The sequence below is a fragment of the Staurois parvus genome, unplaced genomic scaffold (genome assembly GCF_062004578.1).
Source record: "Staurois parvus isolate SC_StPar_1 unplaced genomic scaffold, SC_StPar_1.0 ptg000195l, whole genome shotgun sequence".
Lineage (NCBI taxonomy): Eukaryota > Metazoa > Chordata > Amphibia > Anura > Ranidae > Staurois > Staurois parvus.
The window spans coordinates 496,182-523,467 of record NW_028317991.1 but is presented as its reverse complement, the minus strand read 5'-3'; the positions used below and the strand labels follow the sequence as shown (position 1 = coordinate 523,467).

The 27,286-nt window shown below is 43.5% G+C and overlaps 1 protein-coding gene across 1 annotated transcript in view; it reads right to left on the bottom strand.

Moving 5' to 3' along the window:
• The window catches only part of TMPRSS2 (transmembrane serine protease 2), a 122,165-nt gene extending 95,128 nt beyond the window's left edge, over window positions 1-27,037 (bottom strand). The window contains exon 1 of the mRNA XM_089677874.1: window positions 26,984-27,037. The gene's annotated coding sequence lies outside the window, so the exon portion shown is untranslated. The remainder of the gene's footprint in view (window positions 1-26,983) is intronic.
• Window positions 27,038-27,286: the final 249 nt, after the last annotated feature.

The following is a 27,286-nucleotide window of genomic DNA, read 5'->3' as shown; positions in this document are numbered from 1 at the left end:
CATCCATTTGCCCTCCAGAGGATTTACCCCCCTTCCTGACCAGGCCATTTTTTGCGTTACGGGGCTACGTTATTTTACCGGACAATTGTGCGGTCATGCAACGCTGCACCCAAATGAAATTTACGTCCTTTTTTCCCCATAAACAGAGCTTTCTTTCTGTGGTATTTGATCGCCTGTGCAATCTTTTTTGCACATTTTTGCTGCTGAACTTTATGAATTGATATATTTTTAAATTATCTTTATTTTTATTCATTAAGATTTCACTAATCTATATATAATTTATTGTTTACTTTGCATCATTTGCACATTGGATTATATGAATTTATACAATTTTTTTCATTATTTTTAATTTATTTATATTCAGTTGATTTTCACACTGGCAAAGTGAATTTTATTAATTAATTTATTTTTAATGAAATAATCACACTGTATAAATATCATAATTGGATTTAATTACACTTTTATTTTTATTTTTTTATTAAGCACTAGGATAATATAAGAAGATTAATTTAGGCAATCCAGGTAAAAAGTTGATAAGATGATAGTATCACAGCATATATGAATTAATGGTATTGCTATGGTATTATATAATATATAGCATTTGCAAGGTAACATTAGAGCGCGGATAATTATTTATTGATTTTATAGAATTCACATCTTATGAGAGTGAGAAAAATTCCAGCGATCTAATACATTGATTTCTAACTCCAGTGGCTCACAAGTTCATCTTATTAATAATGATCGCCTGTGCAGTTTTTATTTTTTGTGCTATAAAAACAATTACCGACAATTTTGAGAATATTTTTGACTTTTTGCTAAACATATCCAGTGAAAACATGTAAATCTAATTTCGTCATAAATTTAGGGTAAAATGTATTCTGCGACATGTCTTTGCTAAAAAAACAAATCCCAATACGTGTAAACTAATTGGTTTACGTGAAAGTTATGTTTACAAATGGGGGTGTATATATACACAGTGGGATTTTAAAAATGTATTTATTTTTACTAGTAATGGTGGCGATCAGTGACTTACAGCGGGACTTCGGCAGACATTCTGACATTGGGGGGAACTGAACAGTTACCCCCCTTCTCCCGACGGAGATCCTCGGCAATCACTGAGTGCCAGCAAGTAATCACCAGCCGGGACCTGGTGATTGACAGCTGAGGCCGTGAATGGTGGTGCGGGTAGGGCTTGCGGGCGCCCCCTACCCAGAAATGCAAAATCTCACTATACTTCCTGAGAACATTAGGAAGTATAGTCCACTGAGTATTCTGAGGAGCATTCATGTCCATTTGGCAACTGTGGGACTGAAGGCTCCTTAAAGTTGAACTTCGCTCTCTCAGTCAACATGGCCTATTTGTATTCCTTATGCTACTAGCTTTAGTAAATAGATCGGAAAGTATATTATATTTACTTGTTTTAACCACTTGCCCTCCAGAGGATTTACCCCCCTTCCTGACCAGGCAATTTTTTGCGATACGGCATTGCGTTACTTTAGCAATTGCACGGTCATGTAACACTGAACATAAATACAATTTATGCTCTTTTCCCCAAAAATAAGAGCTTTCTTTCGGTGGTATTTGAGCGCCTGTGAGTTTTATTTTCTGTGCTATAAGCAAAAAAAAAAAAAAAGACAATTGTGAAAAAAAAAATACAATATTTTTGACTCTTTGCTGTAAAACATATCCAGTAAAAATATAAAAAAAAAAAAAAAAAAAAAAATTTCGTCATGAATTTAGGTCTAAATGTATTCTGCTCCATGTCTTTGCTAAAAAAAAAATCCCAATAACTGTAAATTAATTGGTTTATGTAAAAGTTATAGAGTCTACAAATGGCGGTATACATACTGGAATTATTTATTTTTTAATTTTTTATACTAGTAATGGCAGCAATCAGCAACTTATAGCGGAACTGCGGCGGGCATTCTGACAGGGGGGGGGGCTGACTAACTGCCACTGACATCCCCAGTGACACTAATACAGTGATCAATGCTCATAAAAAGCACTGACACTGTACTAATGGCACTGGGCAAAAAGGGGTTAACATCTGGGGCGATCAAAGGGTTAACTGTGTGCTGTGTTTTACATAATGTGCTGTGTGTGTGTTTTACTACGGAGACATGCTGCTTTGTATTTCTCTGCTGTACAGAGAGATACAAGGCAGCATGTCCATGCTGACAGGAGAGAGACCTGTGTTGTTTACACACAGGTCTCTCCTGTTAGCTTTCCCCAATGATCGCTGAGTGCCGGCCGGGACCTGGTGATTGACATCCCCAGCCGCCAATAGTGGCACAGGTAGGGCGGCACCCAGAAATACAAATCACGTGTATATATAAGTGATTTTGTGCAGCTCTGCTGCCCTGTAGCTGTACTTCTACTATAGGGTGGCAGGCAAGTTAAACTTTTTTTTTTACATTTCTTCAGTTACTTCCTGCTTTCCAAGTCTAGGCAAATGATGTCATACATCCCAGGAGTCTTCATTAGGGGAGGGAGAGTTTTCAGCTCAGTCACTGCCTAAGCTAATGGCAGATGGATTCCAGGAGGTAAATGCTACATGAATCATCCACCCTTACTCAAGATGGCCACTGCCAGAAATACCAGGGGGTGTTTTATTAATTCTCACCAAAAAAAAAAAAGCATGGAGACATGAATGGATGGAGGAATTTGCTTTGAATATTAACAATGAATTAAATAGCATTTTTTGGTTTGTGGTGCTCAGATGTAGTGCAGTCAGGGGCGGACTGACCATTTGGAAACTCGGGCACTGCCAGAGGGCCCGGGGTCAGTAGGGGGCCCCATGAGATGCCCCTGGTACCTTTTTCATAGCTTTTTTTGAGTTTGGGCAAGGACACAGGGGCCCCATGATTCCCTATTGCCCGGGGGCCCCATGAGTTGTCAGTCCACCCCTGAGTGCAGTACTACTTTAAGCCAGCCATAGATGGTTCGAATCACGGCTGGTTCAGCAGTGGATGGCCGACATTCATACCATGTATTGGCAGGCTGATTGTACCCAAGTTGATCGATCAAATAACTTGGGTGCAACCAGCATTTTGGATATTTCATGTGTTTATTGCTGGTGGCTATAACCTCTAACAATCACTGTGTTCTGCCTGGCGGGGACTGCTCCCTGTACACCCCTGCCGGGAGAACACAATAGCCCCACAGGAGGGATTCCCCCATCCACATGGACTATGTTGATAGGGGAATCAAAGGATTTTCTTGCAACCATCTGTGGCCTGCCTTAGAGTTGTGTTTGCATCATTACTTGTCGCAATGCAAACATATTTTTAGGCAGCATTTGATCCCATGTTAATGACCAGCTTTAGATCAGAAAGTACACAAGCTCATTTGGCAAAGCAGAAGTAAATCTCCCTGGAATTGTGAGATTGTGTGTTGCATGATGGAAGGAAATTCTCTAGGGGCTTTACAGAGTTGTATACAGAGGTCCCTGACAGGTGAGATTTTCTAATGAGGCTGCGAAAAGGCAAGCACTGAGCCAACTGCCCAGAGGGGAAAAGGCAAGAAGCAAGGCTCTGCCATGGTCCGCATATACAGGTCCAAACCCGCCACTGTCACTGCTACCTCTGAAGGATCGTTGTAAAGCCAATGGATGTAAAACCGAGCCTCAGAATTGTTTTTCATTTTAAATGTGGGGGAAATTTCAGGGTTTTTTTTTTTTTATTTCTGTCTGCAATTCCGTGGGAGAGATTTTCCTTCACTTTCTGACCCCGTTGTTATCAAGACAAGATCCATAGATGGCTAGAAGCCCCAGTGAAACGCTGAAGCTACTTCAGCGCAATTTCAAAGCCAACAATCAGTGCGATTTTAATATGCAATTTCATGGTGGCTTAAAACTTTATTGAATAGGTGTTAATGCAAGCGCACAAAAATAGTGCGGGAATCTTTTTCAAATGAATGGTTCCATTGCAGCAAATGGTGCGACTTGTCATGCAACTTTGAGCTGTCAAGTCCCATGACAAGTCGTACTGGTGTGAACCAGGGCTTAAAATCTCCAAATTTTGAAGAATTCCAGCAATGAGTATTTTCTTTTTTTTTTTTCTTGTTTACATTTTATTGTATAAAGATAGACTGTAAAACAACAGTACATTGTCGCAAAGAACTTACAACAAAAACAAGACATTTTGAATAGTACAATACAGAAAAGTATATTAGTGTAAGAAAGAGAAGAAATAGAAAAAAGATAGATTGCAAGAACATGAAATGTGTAATAAGGTAGGTTAAATGATACATCTGTCAATAGTGTATGCCTTTCAACTTTCACTGGGAATGTTATCAATCATGCAATAAATGTCTATAATCCCCCCATGACTCCCATTTTTTATCAAATAAGTGCATCTTATCCAGTAGGGTATAAAGAATGCGTTCCATGAGCATTACAGTATCAATTCTGTGTAAGACGGAGGTCAAGGGTACAACATTGGACTTCCAATGTACGGCAATAGACCATAAAGTGGCAATACATATAGTATGTATCAATCTCATAATGGCATCAGGGACCCCCGCGATATGAGCCCCCAATAAACAAGTCTGCATGGACTATCGTATCTGGGTACCCGCCAGTAAGGTAGCCACCTCAGATATCTTATACCAGATCGAAGATATGATCGGGCAATCCCAAAATATATGAACCAAAGTTCCTATAAGGCCACAGCCCCGGAAACAGAAGGGGGACGTTTGTGGGAACAGTACATGTAGTCTTGATGGGGTGTAATACCATCTGGGCAAAACCTTAAAGGGCCGTCTCACAAACAGAAAGAGATCTAGAACTCTTACATATGTTATCCACCATGGAATCCCAATCCTCATCCGAAAAGGTGATGCCACTATCCTCCTCCCATTTTTGTCTGTATAAAGGGGGTGTATGAGAAAGACAAGTCAAAGATTGGTGATAAAGATCAGAAATAAGACCCCTACCTCTGGGAGAGTCACGGCTGATACGTTCAAAAAAGGAAATCGGGGAGGATGGTAGAAGGCCAAAAGGTGAATTAAAAAAAAAAGTGTCAAGTCTGTCGGTAACGATGGTACTCGCGAAGAGGGATATCAAAAAACTCGCGCAGCATATCAAAGGTAATGTACGATCCTCCTCTCTGGAAATCAGATAATCTGATAAAGGAACAATCGTACCACCAATGGGGAAGAAAAAGCTGTAACAAAAGTAGGATCACCAAAAAATGAAACACCTGGGGGAATAAGAGAGACTAGATTCAATTTAATTTTGTATTTGGACCAAAGTGTCAGTGAATGGGTCACTATGGAGTTATGGAAAGTAAGCGATCGGGGGGAGATTTTGGACCACAGAATACCCAGTAAATAGAATGGGTGTATAGACGGAGATTCAAATTTAATCCATGGGGTCTGAGAGTTAATAGTTGCCCATTGTGATAGTTGCGCAAAACGAGCAGCAATGAGTATTTTCTACAGTTACATTGGTGCAGGTGTGAATTTGCTTATATTGTAAGAATTTCCATGGTTTTGTAGAAGTCACGAAGATGCTATACAGACTAAGGCTCCATGCACACTGGGCTTAAAAAAAACAAAAAAAACGACAGTTCCCTTGACATAAACAGGGATTATCTTAATGCATGGGCACCCCTGGGCACAGTCCAGGGGCCCCAGATGCTTTGGGGGCCCCATGACCATTTTGCATTACATTATACTTGCCAACTGTCCTGGATTTGCTGGGACAGTCATGTTTTTAACCAAGCTGTCCCGAGATGGCCTTGTCCCAGAACCTGTACTGTGCTCTCCTGATCCCAGTATTGGGCTCTCCTGATAACCCCCCCCCCCCCCGCTATTGTGCCCTTTGTGTTCATTAGCCTTTGAGTTATGGTACGCTTTCTTATTGGTTAAAATTGATTTTATTAAAAGTACTAATAAATATATGTTCAATTCTATCAACTATTCATACTTTAATTCTTGATAGTAGGTGCGTAAATTGGGGTGGGCTGGTAGGGGCCCCAGTACATTACATTGCCCAGGGGCCCATGATGCTATTAACCAGGGGCGGACTGACAAATCATGGGGCCCCTGGGCAATAGGGGATCATGGGGCCCCTGTGTTCTTGCCCAAACTCAAAAAAACCTATGAAAAAGGTACCAGGGGCATCTTATGGGGCCCCCTACTGACCCCGGGCCCTCGGGCAGTGCCCTAGTTTCCAAATGGTCAGTCCGCCCCTGCTATTAACCAATTCAATACCGGGCAATTTTACACCTTCCTGCCCAGGCCAGTTTTCAGGTTTCAGCGCTCTCACACTTTGAATGACAATTGCGCGGTCATACAACATTGTACCCAAACTAAAATTTTATCATTTTCTTCACACAACTAGAGCTTTCTTTTGGTGGTATTTAATCACCGCTGGGGTTTTTATTTTTTGCTAAATTAACAAAAAAAGACCAAAAATTTTGAACACGTTTTTCTTTGTTTCTGTTATAAAAGTTTGCAAATAAGTAATTGTTCTTCATAAATTTAGGCCAAGATGTATTCTGCTACATGTCTTTGGTGAAAATAACCCAAATTAGGATGTATTTTTTAGTTTGTAGGAAAGTTATAGAGTTCACAAACTATGGGATAGATCTGAATATTGATCAATCCTGAAGTACTGACAGCCAATCTAATTTCTTGAGGTCCAAGAATGTCAGAACAGTACAGATATCCCCCAAATGACTGCTTTTTGCAAAGTAGACAGTCCGACGTACTTCATAAGAGGTATGGCGAGTTTTTTGAAGCTGTATTTTTTTTGTCATAATTTTTCGGAAAATGAAAAAATTAAAAAAATTAGTTTCACTATTTTTTTTTTTTTTTACATATTGTCACCAGTGCAGTACAGCGTCATCATATAACTGGCATGGCGGTGATCAGGGACACTGACTGGTGACCGTATGAAAAAAAAATACATATATATTTTTAATTTTTTTTTTTTCTTTTTTTTAAGATTTTTTTTCATATTTCACTATGACCAAAGTAGTTGTACTACTTTGGGGAAGTGATCAGTATTATTTTTTTTTAACACAATTTGCTTATAGCAAAGAATTACTTTGCTATAAGCAAGCATTTACCTGAATGACATCGATTCATTCAGCGGTTGTTTTTTTTTTTTTTTTTTGTGCTTAGCTGTGATTTGGCCACAGCTAATCACATGACATGTGCATGTGATTAGCTGTGACCATTCACAGTTAGACACTAGTATACAATGGATGGCATGAATGAAGCCATCCATTGTATACAACTGTCATGTGACAGCTGCGATTGGTCACAGCAGGTCACATGGTACTGGCAACGGGGGCCGATACTCAGATCTGTCATCGGCCCTTTCCGAGGTACACAACCGGTGACAGATCGCGCCGCTGTGCGGCTCTGCAGGAGCGTGATCTACGCATGTGCGGTAGGACGCCATATGGCGTCCACCCGGAACGCTGATGACATTTGCCAGCCACCATTCGTCCATAGGGCAGGCAGCAAATGGTTAAGACGGCCCTGATATAGAGCATTTTTGTACACAGTTTAGGCGAGTTTAGCATTTTTTCTGCCAGAAAGCTCCAATCAAAAACACAATCCAGAAGGGTTATTTTCCTGCCTCTAAACATTGAGCTTAAAATATGCCTCTAATCATGATAATGAGACAGGATAACACTGAGCTGCTTCTTCAGGCCAAACAACTCAGGTAGCAGCAGTGATTTTTAAGCCAGTGTGCTGGAGGAGTACAGACTGTAGGGATGATTTACTAAAGGCACTTACTCCAGAGTTTAGTAAATGAGGGAAAGCTCTGCTGACTTCTATCATCCAATCACATGTAAGCAAAAATGCTGTTTTTGTTTTTTTGTTTTTATTTCCTTGCATGCGATTGGGTACTCTTTGCAACGTGAAGCTTTACCTCATTTACTAAGCTCTAGAGCAACTGCACTTGCAACGTGCACACTCTTATTCACCTTTAGTAAATCAACTCCTGTTTGTTCAACAAAGTGACTGTCCAGTGAGCTTCCAGTCTTCCAGTTATGTGCATTTTGTATTATTTTTTCCAATTCCCTTTCACATGATTGGTCAAAGTGAAAACAGCTTCAACTTAGTGGTTGGACGATGGTTTACATATACACTATATTGTCAAAAGTACAGGGACGCTCCTCCAAAAATCACTGGATTCAGGTGTTCCAATCCCCTCCATGGCCACAGGTGTATACAATCAAGCCCCTAGGCATGCAGACTGCTTCTACAAACATTGGTGAAAGAATGGGTCGCTCTCAGGAGCTCAGTGACTCCAAGCGTGGTCCTGTGATAGGTTGCCACCTGTGCAATAAGTCCATCCATGAAATCTCCTGGCTACTAAATATTCTACGGTCAACTGTTAGTGGTATTATAACAAAGTGGAAGCGACTGGGAACAACAGCAACTCACCCACCAAGTGGTAGGCCACGTAAAATGACAGAGCGGGGTCAGCGCATGCTGAAGGACACAGTGTGCAGAAGTCACCAACTGTCTGCAGAGTCAATAGCTAAAGACCTCCAAACTTCATGTGGCCTTCAGATTAGCACAACAACAGTGCGTTGAGAATTGCATGGAATGGGTTTCCATGCCCGAGCAGCTGCATCCAAGTCTTACATCACCAAGTACAATGCAAAGCGTCAGATGCAGTGGTGTAAAGCACGCCGCCACTGGACTCTAGAGCAGTGGAGACGTGTTCTGTGGAGTGACCGATCACGCTTCTCTGTCTGGCAATCCGATGGATGTGTCTGGGTTTGGCAGTTGCCAGGAGAAGGGTATTTGCCTGACCGCATTGTGCCAAGAGTAAAGTTTGGTGGAGGGGGGATTATGGTGTGGGGTTGTTTTTCAGGGGTTGGGCTTGGCCCCCTAGTTCCAGTGAAGGGAACTCTTAAGGTGTCAGCATACCAAGACATTTTGGACAATTTCATGCTCCCAACTTTGTGGGAAGAGTTTGGGGATGGCCCCTTCCTGTTCCAACATGACTGCGCACCAGTGCACAAAGCAAGGTCCATAAAGACATGGAGGAGCCAGTTTGGGGTGGAGGAACTTGACTGGCCTGCACAGAGTTCTGACCTCAACCCAATAGAACACCTTTGGAATGAATTAGAGCGGAGACTGTGAGCCAGGCCTTCTAATCCGACATCAGTGCCTGACCTCACAAATATGCTTCTGGAAGAATGGTCCAACCTTCCCATAGACACCCTCCTAAACCTTGTGGACGGCCTTCCCAGAAGAGTTGAAGCTGTTATAGCTGCAAAGGGCGGGGCCAACTCAATATTGAACCCTACGGACTAAGACTGGGGGGCCATTAACGTTTATGTGTGTCCCAATACTTTTGAGAATATAATATATATATATATATATATATATATATATATATATATATATATATAAAAAATACATTAATTAATATCACAAGATATCCATTACCATTTTCCACCAAATGAAAGCCCACTCTGAAAGCACATCTGGATACACTCAGTAGTAGTGAAACAATATAAAATGCTTAATAAACATGTCAAAGTTGCAAAACTGTTTTCAGGCGTTTAAAATGTACTTTACGTTCATGAAGGAGTTAAGCAGTGATGTACAAGTCACTGGTAGTAAATAACTTGCCAGTGACTACAAGCACCTTGCCCAAACTGTCTGGAACATTCCATAAACTTGCCAAAAGCCAGCTCATACTTCAACTCTATTGTCAGCTCCTTTATTTTCTCTTACATGCTGCGTCTTGAAAACTGTCTTCTCTAAATGCGTATTTTTCTCAGTATTGGCTGCAAGGAAAATACTGTTTTACAGCAAGCAGGAGGATGACATGCTGACATTCAAAGGTGGGATATATTGTACCCAATAGCAACTGTCCAAGTTGGGATCAAAAAGGGACACTTCATGCTAAATATTTAGACAAAAGACTCATCATAGGTTCTTCTATCCTTTCAGACAAGCAAAGGAGAGAAAAAAAAAATGTCCAAAATCAGAAAAATAAGACAAAAATCACAAAAACGCTGTAGGTGATCAATGTACATAGCAGGGATCTTTGTACTTTATAGCAGATTTCTACCTTTGGTTGATGTGAAGAAATAACAGTTTGTTTTACCAAATTGATTCTGAATAGGAGTGTCTGGTTCATTATAATCACCTGGTGCACTCAGTGTTCTAATGAGGAAAGCTACAGGGTCTGCATCCCTTTAGAAGCGTTTAACATGTACGGAGTATCTCACCAAAACTCCTATTGCAGAGGATTCCTAAAACTTGACTTGAACCTTAGTGCAGACTTCTGGGAAAATCAATGAACCAAATCACAAAGCAGGAAATGACATTTCACAACATTTTGTACACTAACAATGCTAGGTTGCCATATTGCATTGTATTTTACAGAAAACGGCAGCTCTGCAGATTGAAAAGGAAAGGTCATTTTAATAATATTAAATAAGGCTTGTGCAGCTGTATTTTTTGATCTGCTATATTTTTTTCCACAAAGGTCAAGTTACCCCAGGGGCGGACTGACAACTCATGGGGCCCCCGGGCAATAGGGAATCATGGGGCCCCTGTGCTTGACCAAACTCAAAAAAGCCTATGAAAAAGGTACCGGGGTATTTCATGGGGCCCCCTAATGACCCCGGGCCCTCGGGCAGTGCCCGAGTTTCCAAATGGTCAGTCCGGCCCTGAGTTACCCTTTAATTTTCTGATTTTGTTTGATCCAAGGGGTTAAGCCATCATTACAAGAGACTTTTAGGTGGGACCTGGTGGGTTGAGTCAACTCCTGGCTTCTAATAGGTCTTGGATCATCCAACAGTGAAATATTCTTTCCAAAATGATGAATTGTGTTCCTGTCCACCTGGGAGTTTTGGGTGTCCCCACTCCTCTGGTTATGTTCTCCAAAAATATAGACAAAACAATCCAGCAGAGATGGTAAGAACCCGTTACTATTGGCACAGCAGGTGTGCAGACCTGACAATCCCCTACTGACCATGCACATGCCATCATTTGTACCTGTAAACGTTTACTTCCACCTAATGTCTACATTTACACAGAGCCGCAAACAAGCAATAACAATGAATGAATGAACTGATGCTGGCATTCTATGTGTGGAAGGAAAACATGTAGAGAAACGCTCAGCAAACAGGCGATAATAGGGACTGTCAGGATCTGACAAAGGAGACTTGTCCCAAGTTTCAGCCAAAGGCACAATGCAGACACAGCAAATTCAGCTTTACATATCAAATCAAAAACCACGCAATTTTTTTGTGGGGCAGTACAGTGGCTAAATGGTTAGCACTTCCGCCTGGCAGTACTAGGGTCGTTGGTTCGAATCCCAACCACGGCACCTCCTGCCTGGAGTTTGCATGTTCTCCCTGTGCCTGCATAGGTTTCCTCCTACATTCCAAAGACATGCTGGTAGGTTAAGTGGATCCTGTCTAAAATTGGCCCTTGTATATGAATGAGAGAGTTAGGGACCTTAGATTGTACACCCCTTGAGGGTTAGGGACTGATGTGAATGTACAATATATATGTAAAGAGCTGCGTAAATTGATGGCGCTATATAAGTACCTGAAATAAAAACCCCCAAACCTAATGCTGTACAAAAGCAACAAACACACCAAAAGGATATCCTCTCTAAATCACAAATACAAATAAATCTCTAGTGTTGTGCTAAGTGAAAAAAAAAAAAAACTAAAAACAAAAAATAGTGTACAATTAACCACTTGTACTCCTGAGGATTCCCCCCCCCCCCCCTCTTCCTGACCCAGCTGGTTTTTGCGTTACGGCGCTGCGTTACTTTAACTGACAATTATGCGATCATGCAACGCTGCACCCAAAATGAAATTTGCGGCCTTTTTTCTCCCCATGAATTGAGCTTTTATTCAGTGGTATTTGATTGCCTGCACATTTTAAACTTTTTCCGCTATAAAAACAACAAACCGACAATTTTGAGAACAATATTTTGCTATTAAAGATGTCCAGTGAAAAAAAAAAAATCTAATTTCGGCAAAAATTTAGATTTATTTTGCAACATGTCTTTGCTAAAAAAAAAAAAAATCCCAATACGTGTAAATTAATTGGTTTATGTGAAAGTTATGTTTACAAATGGCGGTATATATACTGGGCTTTTTAAAAATTATTTATTTTTACTAGTAATGGCGGTAATCAGCGACTTATAGCGGGACTGCGGTGGACATTCTGACACTGGGGGGGAACTGACTTGGTGTCACCGACATCCCCAGTGACACCAATACAGTGATCAGTGCTAATAAAAAGCACTGACATTGTATTAATGGCACTAGGCAAGAGGGGGTTAACATGAGGGGCGATCAAAGGGTTAACTGTGTGCTCTTTTACTAGGGGCTATGTATGTGTGCTTCACTGCAAGCATGGCTGTGCTGTGCACAGCCATGCAAAGTTTTTTATTTTTTGCATTATAAAAAACAAAAGACTAACAATTTTGAGAAAAATAACAATATTTTTGACTTTTTACTATTAAACATGTCCAGTGAAAAAAATTAAAAAAAGGACACACACACACACACACACACACACACACACACACACACACACACACACACACACACACACACACACACACACACACACACACACACGTCCCTACCCCTCAAGGGGCGTACAATCTAAGGTCCCTAACTCACATTCATACATACACATACTAGGGACAAATTAGACAGGAGCCAATTAACCTACCAGCATGTCTTTGGAGTGTGGGAGGAAACCGGAGCACCCGGAGGAAACCCACGCAGGCACAGGGAGAACATGAAAACTCCAGGCAGGTGGTGCCATGGTTGGGATTCAAACCTATGACCCTAGTACTGCCAGGCGGAAGTGCTAACGATGTCCTGGAACCTGTGCTGTGCCCTTCTGATCCCAGTATTGTGCCCTCCTGATCCCCCCCATGTACTGTGGTCTTCTGCCTCCCCCTATACTGTGCCTTTTGTGTATATTAGTCTCTGATTTAAGGCATGTTTTCTTATTGTTTAAAATGGATATTAATAAAAGTACTAAACATAAATATAAGCTTAAAGTGTTACTAAACCCACAACAGTACAATCAGTCTGTATATGCAGCAAAGCATGCTTGTTCTACTCACTGTGGAACCTAAGGGGTTAATCCTACACATTGTGTAAAAAGGCTGTTTGATCCCATCTTCTCTGATTCTCCCCTTCTTCCAGTGTCCCCCTATCATCTCCTGATAAGTCATTTTGTGTGGAGTCACTCTGCACATGCTCAGTTTGGTGTGTATGACAAGAGAGAATTTTTTTGTTTTCTTGGGAGAGTGCATGTGATCAGCACAGGGCCAATCAGCTCTGTCCAGACAGAGGTCAGGGTCCTGCATCCTGCTAGAGCAAAATGAAAACTCTTCCTACAAGCTTTAACATGTGCTCCACTGGACACTGATAGATGTCACAAGACTGCTCTAATTGCTGATGAGAAAAGATATTTAGTAGTTTATATTTACTATAATAATTGCATTTCCATGTTGTGTGTACTGTGGGAGACCAGATATAGTGAATGCAGGGTCCGGGGAGACCAGATATAGTGAATGCAGGGTCCGGGGAGACCAGATATAGTGAATGCAGGGTCCGGGGAGACCAGATATAGTGACTGCAGGGTCCGGGGAGACCAGATATAGTGAATGCGGGGTCCTGGGAGACCAGATATAGTGAGTGCAGGGTCCGGGGAGACCAGATATAGTGAGTGCAGGGTCCGGGGAGACCAGATATAGTGAATGCAGGGTCCGGGGAGACCAGATATAGTGAATGCAGGGTCCGGGGAGACCAGATATAGTGAATGCAGGGTCCGGGGAGACCAGATATAGTGAATGCAGGGTCCGGGGAGACCAGATATAGTGAATGCAGGGTCCGGGGAGACCAGATATAGTGAATGCAGGGTCCGGGGAGACCAGATATAGTGAATGCAGGGTCCGGGGAGACCAGATATAGTGACTGCAGGGTCCGGGGAGACCAGATATAGTGACTGCAGGGTCCTGGGAGACCAGATATAGTGAATGCGGGGTCCTGGGAGACCAGATATAGTGAGTGCGGGGTCCGGGGAGACCAGATATAGTGAGTGCAGGGTCCGGGGAGACCAGATATAGTGAATGCAGGGTCCGGGGAGACCAGATATAGTGAATGCAGGGTCCGGGGAGACCGGATATAGTGAATGCAGGGTCCGGGGAGACCAGATATAGTGAATGCGGGGTCCGGGGAGACCGGATATAGGGAATGCAGGGTCCGGGGAGACCAGATATAGTGACTGCAGGGTCCGGGGAGACCAGATATAGTGACTGCAGGGTCCGGGGAGACCAGATATAGTGACTGCAGGGTCCGGGGAGACCAGATATAGTGACTGCAGGGTCCGGGGAGACCAGATATAGTGACTGCAGGGTCCGGGGAGACCAGATATAGTGACTGCAGGGTCCGGGGAGACCAGATATAGTGACTGCAGGGTCCGGGGAGACCAGATATAGTGACTGCAGGGTCCGGGGAGACCAGATATAGTGACTGCAGGGTCCGGGGAGACCAGATATAGTGACTGCGGGGTCCGGGGAGACCAGATATAGTGACTGCAGGGTCCGGGGAGACCAGATATAGTGAGTGCGGGGTCCGGGGAGACCAGATATAGTGAGTGCAGGGTCCGGGGAGACCAGATATAGTGAATGCAGGGTCCGGGGAGACCAGATATAGTGAATGCAGGGTCCGGGGAGACTAGATATAGTGAATGCAGGGTCCAGGGAGACCAGATATAGTGACTGCAGGGTCCTGGGTTTAGTAACACTTTAACGCCACCCCAAAGCAGAAATACTGCTACAGGGCGGCAGTGGTGTGCAAAATCACACACAACACACATTATATATTTATATATATGCGCGATTTTGCATCACTGGGTAGGGGGCACACACGATCCCTAACCTGCCCCGCCATTCGCAGCCTCGACTGTCAATCACCGGGTCCTGGCCGGTGATTACTCACCTGCGCCCGGTGATTGCCGAGGATCTTCGATGGGGGGGGAACTGTTTGTAAACAAAACAGTTCTCTCCCCTGTCAGCTCCTGCATGCTGCTTTGTATGGCTCTGCATAACACACATACACAGCCCCTAGTAAAACAGCACAGAGTTGACCCTTTGATCGCCCCACATTAACCCCTTTCTGACAGTAGGCGAACAGGCTGGTAGGGGCCCCAGTGCATTACTTTGCCCAGGGGCCCATGATGCTATTGACAGGGCCCTGGGTACTTATACTAGCTGTATTATACAATATATTCAAATCCTAATTACATTTTAAAAAAAAATATATAACTGCATGAAATGGTGTTTGTTGGGTCTGCCTGGAGTCCAGCTAGTAACATATGGTTTAGATCTCACACTACATAGATCCTGGAAACAGGGGCGGACCGACAACTCATGGGGCCCCCGGGCAATAGGGGATCATGGGGCCCCTGTGTCCTTGCCCAAACTCAAAAAAGCCTATGAAAAAAGGTACCAGGGGCATCTCATGGGGCCCCCTACTGACCCCGGGCCCTCGGGCAGTGCCTGAGTTTCCAAATGGTCAGTCCGCCCCTGCCTGGAAATGTAATCTTCTTATCACAATAAAGAAAAGGAAAAGCAAACATCAATTTAACAGCCAAAGATGTATCAGCACTATTGTTCGATCACATGCCAGCAGAAAAAGGAAGTCATGGAGCAGGCAGAGAGCATTGTATGCAAGGTACAGGTGTTGCTTGAAATATAAAGAAAGCCAGAGAAGACAAATAAACCTCAGATTAGTTTTTTTTTCTCATCTAGAACACATTTCCACGAGTCAGTTACTACAAAAACACAACTATTGATATTGACATTCCCTATACACTCACCTGCCTCTTTATTAGGTACACCTGTTCAATTGCTTGGTAACACAAATGGCTAAATCAGCCAATCACATGGCAGCAACTCAATGCATTTAGGCATCTAGACTTGGTGAAGACGACCTGCTGAAGTTCAAACTGAGTGTCAAAATGGGGAAGAAAGGGGATTTAAGTAACTTTGAACGGGGCATAGTTGTTGGTGCCAGACGGGCTGGTCTGAGTATTTCAAAAACTGCTGATCTACTGGGGCGCTCGTGTAACAATTGTGCAGTCATGCAACACTGTACCCAAACTACATTTTTAATTGTTTTGTTCACACAAATAGAGCTTTCCTTAGTGGTGTTTAATTCCCATTCTTTTTGGAAATAAATGAAAAAAGACTGAACATTTGAAAATTTTTCTGATATACAATTTTGCACATAAATAGTTCAGAAATTTAGGCCAGGATGTATTCTGCTATATTTCCTCCTTGAAAATAACCCAAATTAGTATTATTATACAGTGTTTATATAGCGCCAGCGGTTTGCTCAGCGCTGTACATTACAATGGGAGACAGTACATGAGACCAGGGGTGGACTGACAACTCATAGGGCCCCCGGGCAATAGGGGATCATGGGGCCCGTGTGTCCTTGCCCAAATTAAAAAAAGCCTATGAAAAAGGTACCAGGGGCATCTCATGGGGCCCCCTACTGACCCCAGGCCCTCGGGCAGTGCCCGAGTTTCCAAATGGTCAGTCCGCCCCTGCATGAGACAGTACAAAAGCAATACAATGCGATACACGAGGGGTTCGAGGGCCCTGCTCCTTGGAGCTTACAATCTAGGAGGGAGGGGATAGTGGTACAGGACGAAAAGCTGTGGGGGATGGAGTGGTAGGAAGAGTGGAGGAGGCCTGGAATTAGCAGGGGGTGGGGTAGGCTTCCCTGAAGAGATGGGTTTTTAGGGTGCGCCTAAAGGAGAGGAGAGTAGGTGATAGTCTGATGGATTGGGGTAGGGAGTTCAGTGTCTATTATTTAGTCTGTAGGACAGTTCTAGAGTCCGCAAACTATGGGGTATATATCTGAAAGTCAATCGATCCTGAGTGTACTGACGCACGATCTCGTTTCTTGAGGCCCAAAAATGTCAGAACAGAAATCCCCCAAATTACCTCTTTTTAGAAAGTAGACAGTGTGTGACATTTAGTAAGAGGCATGGCGATTTTTTTGAAGATGTAATTTTTTGTCATAATTTTTGGGAAAATAAATAATCTTTTTTTGCATATTGTCACCAGTGCAGCACAGCGTCACCATATAACTGGCAGTGATCAGGGACACTGACTAGTGACAGTAAGGAGAAAAAAAAATTATAATTAGGAAACTTTTTTTTTTTTAACATTTTTATGACTTTTTTTCTCTTTTGTTACAATTTTCTTTTTATAAAACACTGTAACCAGAGTTATATAATGTTACCATAGCAACATTGTACTACTTTGGAGTAGTGATCAGTATTTTTTTTTTTTTACTGCCTACAGCAGTTAATTTCACTGCTATAGGCAAGCATTTATCGATAATTCAGTGTTTTTGGCTGGGATTAGCCACAGCTAATCACATGAAGCAGATGGGCTGTGATTGGCCCAGTCTGTACCATGTGCTCACTGCGACCAATCACAGCTAGCAACACAATTGTATACAATGGATGGCATGAAAGGAAGCCATCCATGGTTTACAATTGTCTTGTAACCTATTGTGATTGGCAGGGGCGGACTGACAACTCATGTCAGTCCCCGCCAGGCAGAACACAGTGATTGTTAGAGGCTATAGCCGCCGGCAATAAACACATGAAATATCCAAAATGCTGGTTGCACCCAAGTTATTTGATCGATCAACTTGGGTACAATCAGCCGGCCCACACATGGTATGAATGTCGGCCAGCCACTGCTGAACCAGCTGTGATTCGAACCATCTATGGCTGGCTTAAAGTAGAACTGCACTCAGGGGCGGACTGACAACTCATGGGGCCCCTGGGCAATAGGGGATCATGGGGCCCGTGTCTTTAGCCAAACTCAAAAAAGCCTATGAAAATGGTACCAGGGGCATCTCATGGGGCCCTCTACTGACCCCGGGCCCTCGGGCAGTGCCAGAGTTTCCAAATGGTCAGTCCACCCCTGGTGATTGGTCACAGCTGTCACATGGTAAGTACACAGATCGGTCATCAGCTGTGTCCAATGGACACAGCTGGTGACATTTCTCACCACAGCGTGGCCCCAGGTGAGGCGAAGATCCGGGAGGACGTCATATGACTCCCACCTAGATCGAAGACAGTCCGGCTCAGCCTTCAGTTTGCTATTGGCCAGGCAAGAACTGGTTAAAGTACCCCTATAGGCAGGGCTGGGACAAGGGGTGGGCAGCAGGGGGAGCCGCCAAGGGCTCAGCAATAGGGCACCGCATGTAAGCTCCAGATCTGTGGCTAGCAACCAGCAGGCCGCAGCTTCATGTCTGCTCTGACAATTGCGGTCACGCCGTGCTCCAACATGCCCACTCAGTCCACCCAAGGGTGACACAAAAACAAACTTTGCATGGGCAGCTAAGTCTTCTAGCCACAAGAATTCAAGTGATCGGCCATGCACAGGTAGTGCATACTCCATACCAACCATGGACAGCCAAAGCAAGAGGGCAAAGAATGGACGCAAGGTGGTACACCCATTCTACACCATGTATTTGGAGGGGCTGCATTTCTGCATCTTAGCCCTGGGTGAACTTGTCCCGGTAATGGACTGTAGTGCATTTTTGCAAAACACACTAAAAAAAAAACAAAAACAAAACAAAAAACCCGCATGGGTGTGAACCAAGGCTAAGAGATACATAAAGTTTCCTGCACTACTTTGATGCGACTTGGATGCTACTTGAGTGCCAGAGAGTGTAAAGTCGTAACAAAGTTGTATTACATTAACCACTTGCCGTCCGCCTGCTGTTTATAAACGGCAGGGCGGTGGCAGTCCAGGGTCGGGTTGCCGTTCATAAACGTCACCCACCTTTTCTAGCTGTGCGCACTCCCTGGGAGCGCGCAGCACCGCGATCCGGTGCCCGCTGTGTCCTCCGGACACAGTGAAACACCGAACGTCGGACGGGACCTCTGTACGAGGTCCCGATCATGTGATCACTGATTGGCGAATCGGTGATCACATGCAAAGTAGTAAGCAAGATGTCACTTGTGACATCATTGCTTACTACGTGTGAAATCTGTGATTGGTGACACTGTACTGCTAGGGTGACAGTATGTAAAAAAAATTAATAAAAAATAATAATATAAAAAAATAAAATAAAAATGTAAAAAAAAAAAAAGTATAATTTTTGGTTATAAACTAATTTGGATTTTTTTTTTACTAAAAAAATAACGGAATAAATTTTGGCCAAGATTTATGATGAAATATTATTTATTTGCAAAATTTTATTTAAAAAAAAAAACTTTTTTTCAAAATTTTTGGGCTTTTTCATTTACATAGTAAAAAAAATAAAAATCCCAGCGGTGAATAAATACCACCAAAATAAAGCTTTATCTGTCTCAAAAAAATGGTAAAAAATTTATATGGGTACAGTGTTGCATGACCGCGCAATTGTCATTCAAAGTGTGATAGCGCTGAAAGCTAAAAATTGCCCTGGACAGGAAGGGGGTAAAAGTGTTCGGACAGGAAGTGGTTAACTGTCATACTTTCCTAATAGCCCCCAAATAACTCCTGCAAAACGCGTTAAAACCGCTTGTTCAAAAATGCAAAACGCGCCGCAAAAACGCATCAACTGCAACCTGCATAGATGTGAACCTAGCCTTCAAGGACATCTAAACTCTGTGATCTCACCTTCCTTCAATGGTCCGATGTACCTCACCGGCACCTTCTACCTGGCCAAAAAGTACATGTGAACTAGATCCTTAGGAAACCATGTTAAATGGACTGTAGCGTGTTTCTGCAAAAACGCATAGGTGTAAACAGGGCTGTGGATAAGGGGGTACCACCAGTCCTCCTGTATGGGGCCCAGGTAGCTGGGTGAATGTGATGTGGGCAGGAAGGGTGATCAGTATGACAGGGGGAAAATTACTGGAACCGTTCCCCTGTATGGCTCTCTCTGCAGCAGCTGAAAGCTGGCTTCTTCTCCTTTCCCTCCCACTGGCTTTCAGCTGCTGCAGAGAGACCCGTACAGGGGGATCAGTTCCAGTAATTGCCCCCTCCCGCCCGCTGCACCCATCACCCGCCCTGTGAACCGTATGTTTCCTACAAGGCCACCCTGTGAGCCCCCACCCCCCAGTACTGCAGGTTTCCCTCCTCTCCTTCCCACCAGCAGCTGCAAGCACACAATAGAATCCTTCAGGATGGAGCGTGGGGGAAGGGTCCTGTAAATATTTCACATTTACCAGCCCTTCCTTTCCTGAATGAACACAATGAGTGATCAGTACCAATCACTCACTATTTTCATTCACAACTGAAAACTGTTTTTTGGGGGGAGAAGGGGGGGGGGGGGGCTGTCAGGTTGGCTGTGGTTTCTAACAGCAGCCCTGGGTGTATACCAAGGCTAGGTTGATACCTATGCAGTTTGTGTTTGATCCATTTCTGCAGTGCATTTTTCATTTTTGCACATGAGCTTTTTTTTTTCTAATATTTTTTTTCCCCTTGTTGCTAGGCAGGGTTAAAACGCATCAAAACGCGGCAAAAAACGCACTACACGCTTTTCTGCAGCGTTTCCATCATTGAAGTTTATAGAACCAAAAATGCAACTTTTTGCTTTTAAAAAAAGTCCCTGACCTTTTCCAAAAAAAAAGCCCTGGTTGAAAAAACACTGAGATGTAAACGTGTCCCATAGGAAATCATGTTAAATGGACTGTACTGCGTTTCTGGAAAACGCATAGGTGTGAACCTGGGGTACAGGAGGGGAAATCCATAATATGGATCTCCCGAGGCAAGGGGAGATCTTCCAATGCAGACAGCAGTCTAAAATAGAAATTGCACTCTCTTTGGGGAGATTTCCTCTAATTTCCTGTTGTGTCCTCAGAACAGGAAGTGAAGGGTAAATCTCCCCTGGGGTACAGACAGAATCCAATGAGCTGACAGGGGTTCTAACCCGCCCCTGCACTAAGCAAACATAAAAAGCTTGGGCTATACATACAACAGGATAGACTGCTGACTACCCCAGCCCGGCAGGACTGGCGTCCATTACTTTCTATGAATATATACCAGACCAGTATATAGGCGCCGATAGGTCAGCTGTAAAATTACAACATGACAGAGCTGCCTGGACGTCATGCTTCACCCAGGTCGCCCCAGGTCACGTGTTATTTACATGAAGCAAACATGAGCAGAGAACAGTATACACAAAGAAATACCACGTCCTGCAAGAAATCATTTCTCCTATGACGAAGAGGGCACAAAGTCTTAAGTCTTAGTGATTACAAAAAAATCCGGACGTAAATAACAGGCAGGGCAGGGGAGGGGAGGGGAGGGTGCGTCACTTCTCTGCCCCATATAGCGATGTATGAAATTCCAGCTTCAAATATCAAACTGTAAAGAACAGATTTTTTTTTTTTCAGTATAGCAGTTAAGATTAGCCTGGTTACCCTGCAGAAAGCAACCCACTGCTCCATCTGCTTGCTGGAAACCATAAATGTTTAATATTTCACTTTTAGGCTACAGTCATACTTTTGCGACTTGTCTTGCGATTTTGGGCTTGAAGTTGCATGACAAGTCGCAGCCTATGTATTTCAATGGAAGCAGTTCAAATCTATGCGAATTAAAGTCGCAGCGACTTTAACCAATTCCCTAGCGCCCTATAGCAGAAGTACTGATACAGGGCTGCACAAAATCAGGTATATATACGTGATTTTGTATTTCTGGGTAGAGAGGGCGCACGCCACCCTACCCGCACTGCCATTGGTGGCTTCAGCTGGCGATCACCGGCAATCGCCGACAAACACTGACAGGGGAGAGGTCTCTATGTAAACAATACAGATCTCTCCTGTTAGCTTCAGCGTGTTGCTTTGCAGGGGCGTCCCTAGGCAGGTGCGGGGGGTGCGCGCCACACTGGGTGACACCTATCACACGGGGTGACACTGGACCCGCTCCACGAAAAGGTAAGTTAAGTTTTAAAGCAAGCCGACAATCCCGCAGGATGGATCCGATCTGCGGACTGAGCATATTGGATCAGAGTCCGATCCATTATGCTCCCCAATCTGCAGATCCGATCCATTCTGCGGGATTGTTGGCTTACTTTAAAACACCTTTTCGTGGGACAATTAGTTAACCCCATATAGGTTGCAAGCCGACAAAACCCCGCAGGATGGATTGGATCTGTGGATTGGGGAGGATAATGGATCGGACTCCGGTCCAAGGGTGGACTGACAGCTCATGGGGCCCCCGGGCAATAGGGGATCAACGGGCCCCTGTATCTTTGCCCAAACTCAAAAAAGCTTATGAAAAAGGTACCAGGGGCATCTCATGGGGCCCCCTACTGACCCCGGGCCCTCAGGCAGTGCCCGAGTTTCCAAATGGTCAGTCCGCCCCGCTCCGGTTCATTATGCTCAATCCGCAGATCCGATCCATCCTGCGGGGATCGTCGGAGGGGGTGTCACCAAGTGTTACTGCATCGGGTGACACCAACCCTAGGGATACCGCTTCTGCTTTGTATGGCTCTGCATAGCAGAGCCATACAAAGCAGTGTGCTTACACAGTAAAGCACACACATAGCACACAGTTAACCCTTTGATCACCCCAGATGTTAACCCCTTCCTGCCCAATGCCATTAGTACAGTGTATTGTATCACTGTATTGGTGTCACTGGGGATGTCAGTGGCAGTTAGTGTCAGAATGCCCGCTGCAGTCCCACTATAAGTCGCTGATATTACTAGCATAAAATAATAAAAAAAAATATTTAAAAAAATCCAGTATCTATACCGCCATTTGTAGACGCTATAACTTTCACGTAAACCAATTAATTTACATGTATTGGGATTTTTTTTTAGCAAAGACACGGAGCAGAATACATTTTGGCCTAAATTTATGATGAAATTGACTGGATATGTTTAATAGCAAAAAGTCAAAATATAGGTTTTTTTGCTTCAAAATTGTTGGTCTTTTTTGTTTACAGCGCAAAAAAAAACAAGCAAAAAAAAAAAACGTACAGGCAATCGAATACCACTGAAAGAAAGCTCTATTTCTGGGAAAAAAGGATGTAAAATTGATTTGGGAACAGCGTGGCATGACCGCGCAATTGTCAGTTAAAGTAACGCAGCGCCATGACGCAATAAATAAAAGGCCTGGTCATGAAGGGGGGGGGAGGGGTTAAAAAGGTTCCTGCACTACTTTGATACAACCTGAGTGCCATAGACTAATGTAAATATTCAAAAGTCGCATCTCAATGTTATCAGTGCGCCAGTTGTGCAACAGCCAGAGCAATAGTCAAAGTCACATTCAAGTCTTTGATGCAACTTTTTCTTTTCTTTTTTTTGCGAATAGGAAAGTATGACAGTTTTGTTCATGTAGTGTGACTTTGATACGACTTTACACTCTCTGACACTTAAGTAGCATCAAAGTCGCATCTAAGTCACACCCATCCAAAGTTGCATTAAAGACGCAATGGAAATCGCACGACTTTGGTGTCACGCAAATGTGAATGGAGCCTTAACTGATCACATGCAAAAAAAAATGTTTAGTTTTTTTTTTTTTTCGGTCCTGAATTTATTAATGAAAATATAAGCAAATACACTATGAAATCTATTTCGAGTCCATTCACACTTGTCATGCAACTTTGGGGTCTAAAGTCACATGACAAGTTGCACCCCATGCAGGGGCGGACTGACAACTCATGGTGCCCCCGGGCAATAGGGGATCATGGGGCCCCTGTGTCTTTGCCCAAACTAAAAAAAGCCTATGAAAAAGGTACCAGGGGCATCTCATGGGGCCCCCTACTGACCCCGGGCCCTCGGACAGTGCCCAAGTTTCCAAATGGTCACTCCACCCCTTACCCCATGTTTCCGAAAGAGTACCATTCATATCTGTGCGACTTCAAGTCACAGCGACTTGAAAGTAGTTCCTGCACTACTTTGGTCTGACTTTCATGTGACTTGAGGGCCATAGACGTCAATGTAAACCCTCCAAAGTCGCATGAAAGTCACACCTGAATGATAGGCATGTGACTTGTGTGCGACTTTGCAGAGCACAATCATCCTTGGTGAAAATCAAGTTGCACTCATCCACAGGTGTATCAAGTCGCAGTGAAAATCGTTTGATTTTAAGGTCGCACATGTGTGAATGGAATCTTAAAGCAGATGTGAAGAAAACATTTTTTAGAATGAACCTAATGCACAATCTTATTGGCTAGTGAGGCAACCCTTCACAGTGATGGGCCAATAGAAATGAGGGCAATCAGGAGGGAGCAGGGATTCTCCGACGTTACCTAAAAGTGACTCCACATTTCCCCAGTATGCAGTTATACGACCAGGGGCAGACTGACCATTTGGAAACTCGGGCACTGCCCGAGGGCCCGGGGTCAGTAGGGGGCTCCATGAGATGCCCCCGGTACCTTTTTCATAGGATTTTTTGAGTTTGGGCCCCATGATCCCCTATTGCCCGGGGGGCCCCATGAGTTGTCAGTCCGCCCCTGCATACGACCGATATAAAGACATTCCTTGTGTGGTCTCTACCAGAAGATCTTGCAGGACTTGTGTTCAGGTAGAACTGGTTTGTGGTTGAATAGTCACCTGAAATGTTACTTGGAGAAACAAACAACATGTAAAAATATTTTGGTGGAGCAATTTTGTAGCATGTTCTCCCTGTGCCTGTGTGGGTTTCCTCCAGGTTCCTTGGTTTCCTACTGGTACTCCAGTTTCCTCCTGAATTCCAAAGACATGCTGGGGCAGCACAGTGGCTAAGTGGTTAGCACTTCCACCTGGCAGTACTAGGGTTGTTGGTTCAAATCCCACCCACAGCACCACCTGCCTGGATTTGCATGTTCTCCCTGTGCCTGTGTGGGTTTCCTATCAGTACTCAGGTTTCCTCCTGCACTCCAAAGACATGCTGGGGCAGCACAGTGGCAAAGTGATTAGTGTATTCACCTGGCAGTACTATGGTCCTTGGTTTGAATCCCAACCATGGCACCACCTGCCTAGAGTTTGCATGTTCTCCCTGTGCCTGCGTAGGTTTCTCCTGGGTACTCCGGTTTCCTCCTACATTCCAGAGACATGCTGGGGCGGCAAAGTGATTAGCGCGTCCACCTGGCAGTACTAGGGACATTGGTTTGAATACCAACCACCTGCCTAGAGTTTGCGTGTTCTCCCTGTGCCTGTGTGGGTTTCCTCCCACATTCCAAAGACATGCTGGTAGGTTAACTGGCTCCTGTCTAAATTGTCCCTAGTATGTGTATGTATGAATGTGAGTTAGGGACCTTAGATTGTACACCCCTTGAGGGTTAGGGACTGATGTGAATGTACAATATACATGTAAAGCGCTGCATAAACTGACCGCACTATACAAGTACCTGTAATAAATAATTGGCTCCTGTCTAAATTGGCCCTAGTATGTGTATGTTTGAATGGGAGTTAAGCCCGGTACGCTCGATGAGAATATCAGACCAATAATTATCCTCTTTTTTTCTTGCTAGTCTCATATAAAAAATGAAGAGGTTACTAAAGTTCCAAAAATAAACGTATGACCGAACACAACTGCGGAAGTAATAGCGTGTATTCTTTCGTTTCCGAGCATGCGCGGCCTTGGTCTTCCAATTTTTTCCAGATGAATACTTTACTGATTAAACGAAAATTGTTCGTTCTGTTATTGTAGAAGAAAAATGTTTGTGTTTGTCCCTTCGGATAACTTGGCATGAACTGTTGTGTTCGGCTCTCAAAAGCCATGTACCAACAACTATATTATTGGTTGACCGCTTCGGTGTTTCTTGAAATCCGATTTTCAGTGTGTACTAGGCATTAGGGACCTTAGATTGCAAGCTCCTGGACAACAGGGATCAGATGGGAATGAGAATATATACATACTGTGTATATATATATATATATATATATATATATATATATATATATATATATATATATATACATACATACATACATACATACACATATATACATACACACACATATATATATAGAAAAATATACATATACACATATATATTATATATATACACACACACACATATATATTATATATATACACACACACATATATATTATATTATATATACACACACATATACACACATATAGTTGCACTTTACAAGTGTTTGTATCATGACACTAATGCATACAGTACAAGGGCCAGTTCACACTATAGAAACGCAGTCCAGATGTGTTTTTGCCACATTCCAGTGCGTTTTTTATGCATTCCAGTTCATTTTTGCCCCTCTCTTTTTCATATGCGTTCCAGTGCGGTTTTGGTTCCTTTCAGTGCTTTTTTGATGCGTTTTACCGTGTTCCAGTACAGTTCTGTGCAGTAAAAAAATGCAGCATGTCCTAATTTTTCTTCTGCAACTTGAACGCACTGAAACTGCAAGCACTCGTGAACTATGACATTGACAACCATATAACCTACTTTCTGCACGTTTTCGATGCAGAAAAAAAAGCAACGGAAACACTTGTAGTGTGAACTGGCCCTAAGGCTGAATTCACACCTAGGCAGTTTGCATTTGATCCATTTCTGCGGTGCTTTTTGTATTGCATTTTTTGCACATGTGTTTTTGATGCGTTATTTCAACTTGTTGCTGGGCAGAATAAAATGCAAAACGCATCAAAAACGTGCCACGAATGCATAAACACGCTTAACATGCTTTTATGCAGCGTCCCCATTGAAGTCTATTGAACAAAATGCAATGTTTTGGGTTTAAAAAAGAAGTCCCTGATCCTTTCCAAAAACACACCGTGTGAAAAGATGTCCCATAGGAAATCATGTTAAATGGACTGTAGTGCGTTTCTGGAAAATGCATAGGTGTGAACCTAGACTAACAACATATTGTACTCTCTTTTTTAATTTTAATCTGTCATTCTATACACCCAGATAGACACACATGTGGTATGGGTGTAGGTTGATATATGACATGCAGGCGATGTATAGATCTGACTACACTGTACAGAAATCACAGCAAGGTGTAATGGGAGAAGAAGGACTTACCTGGATCTCAGTGCTGATGACAGCCCCAGGCTTCCTGCACACAGTACTGAGCAGTGCAGGGAGTGAGTTACCTATTGACACAGGTGCAGAACGCCTCTCCTCCCCCAGATCCTGAGCTCACACCTCCTGCTAAGGTAAAGGAGGCAGATTCCCAGCCTTAACCCCTTCTGGGCTGGACCTCCGCATAAAGGCAGCTCATGGCTGAGTCTTGTAGCCCTGGGGATCTTGCAAAACATGTCTAATTACGTTGCGCAGGTGAAGAAGACGGGAGAAAACACCAGCCTAAGGCCTGTTCCATAAGGT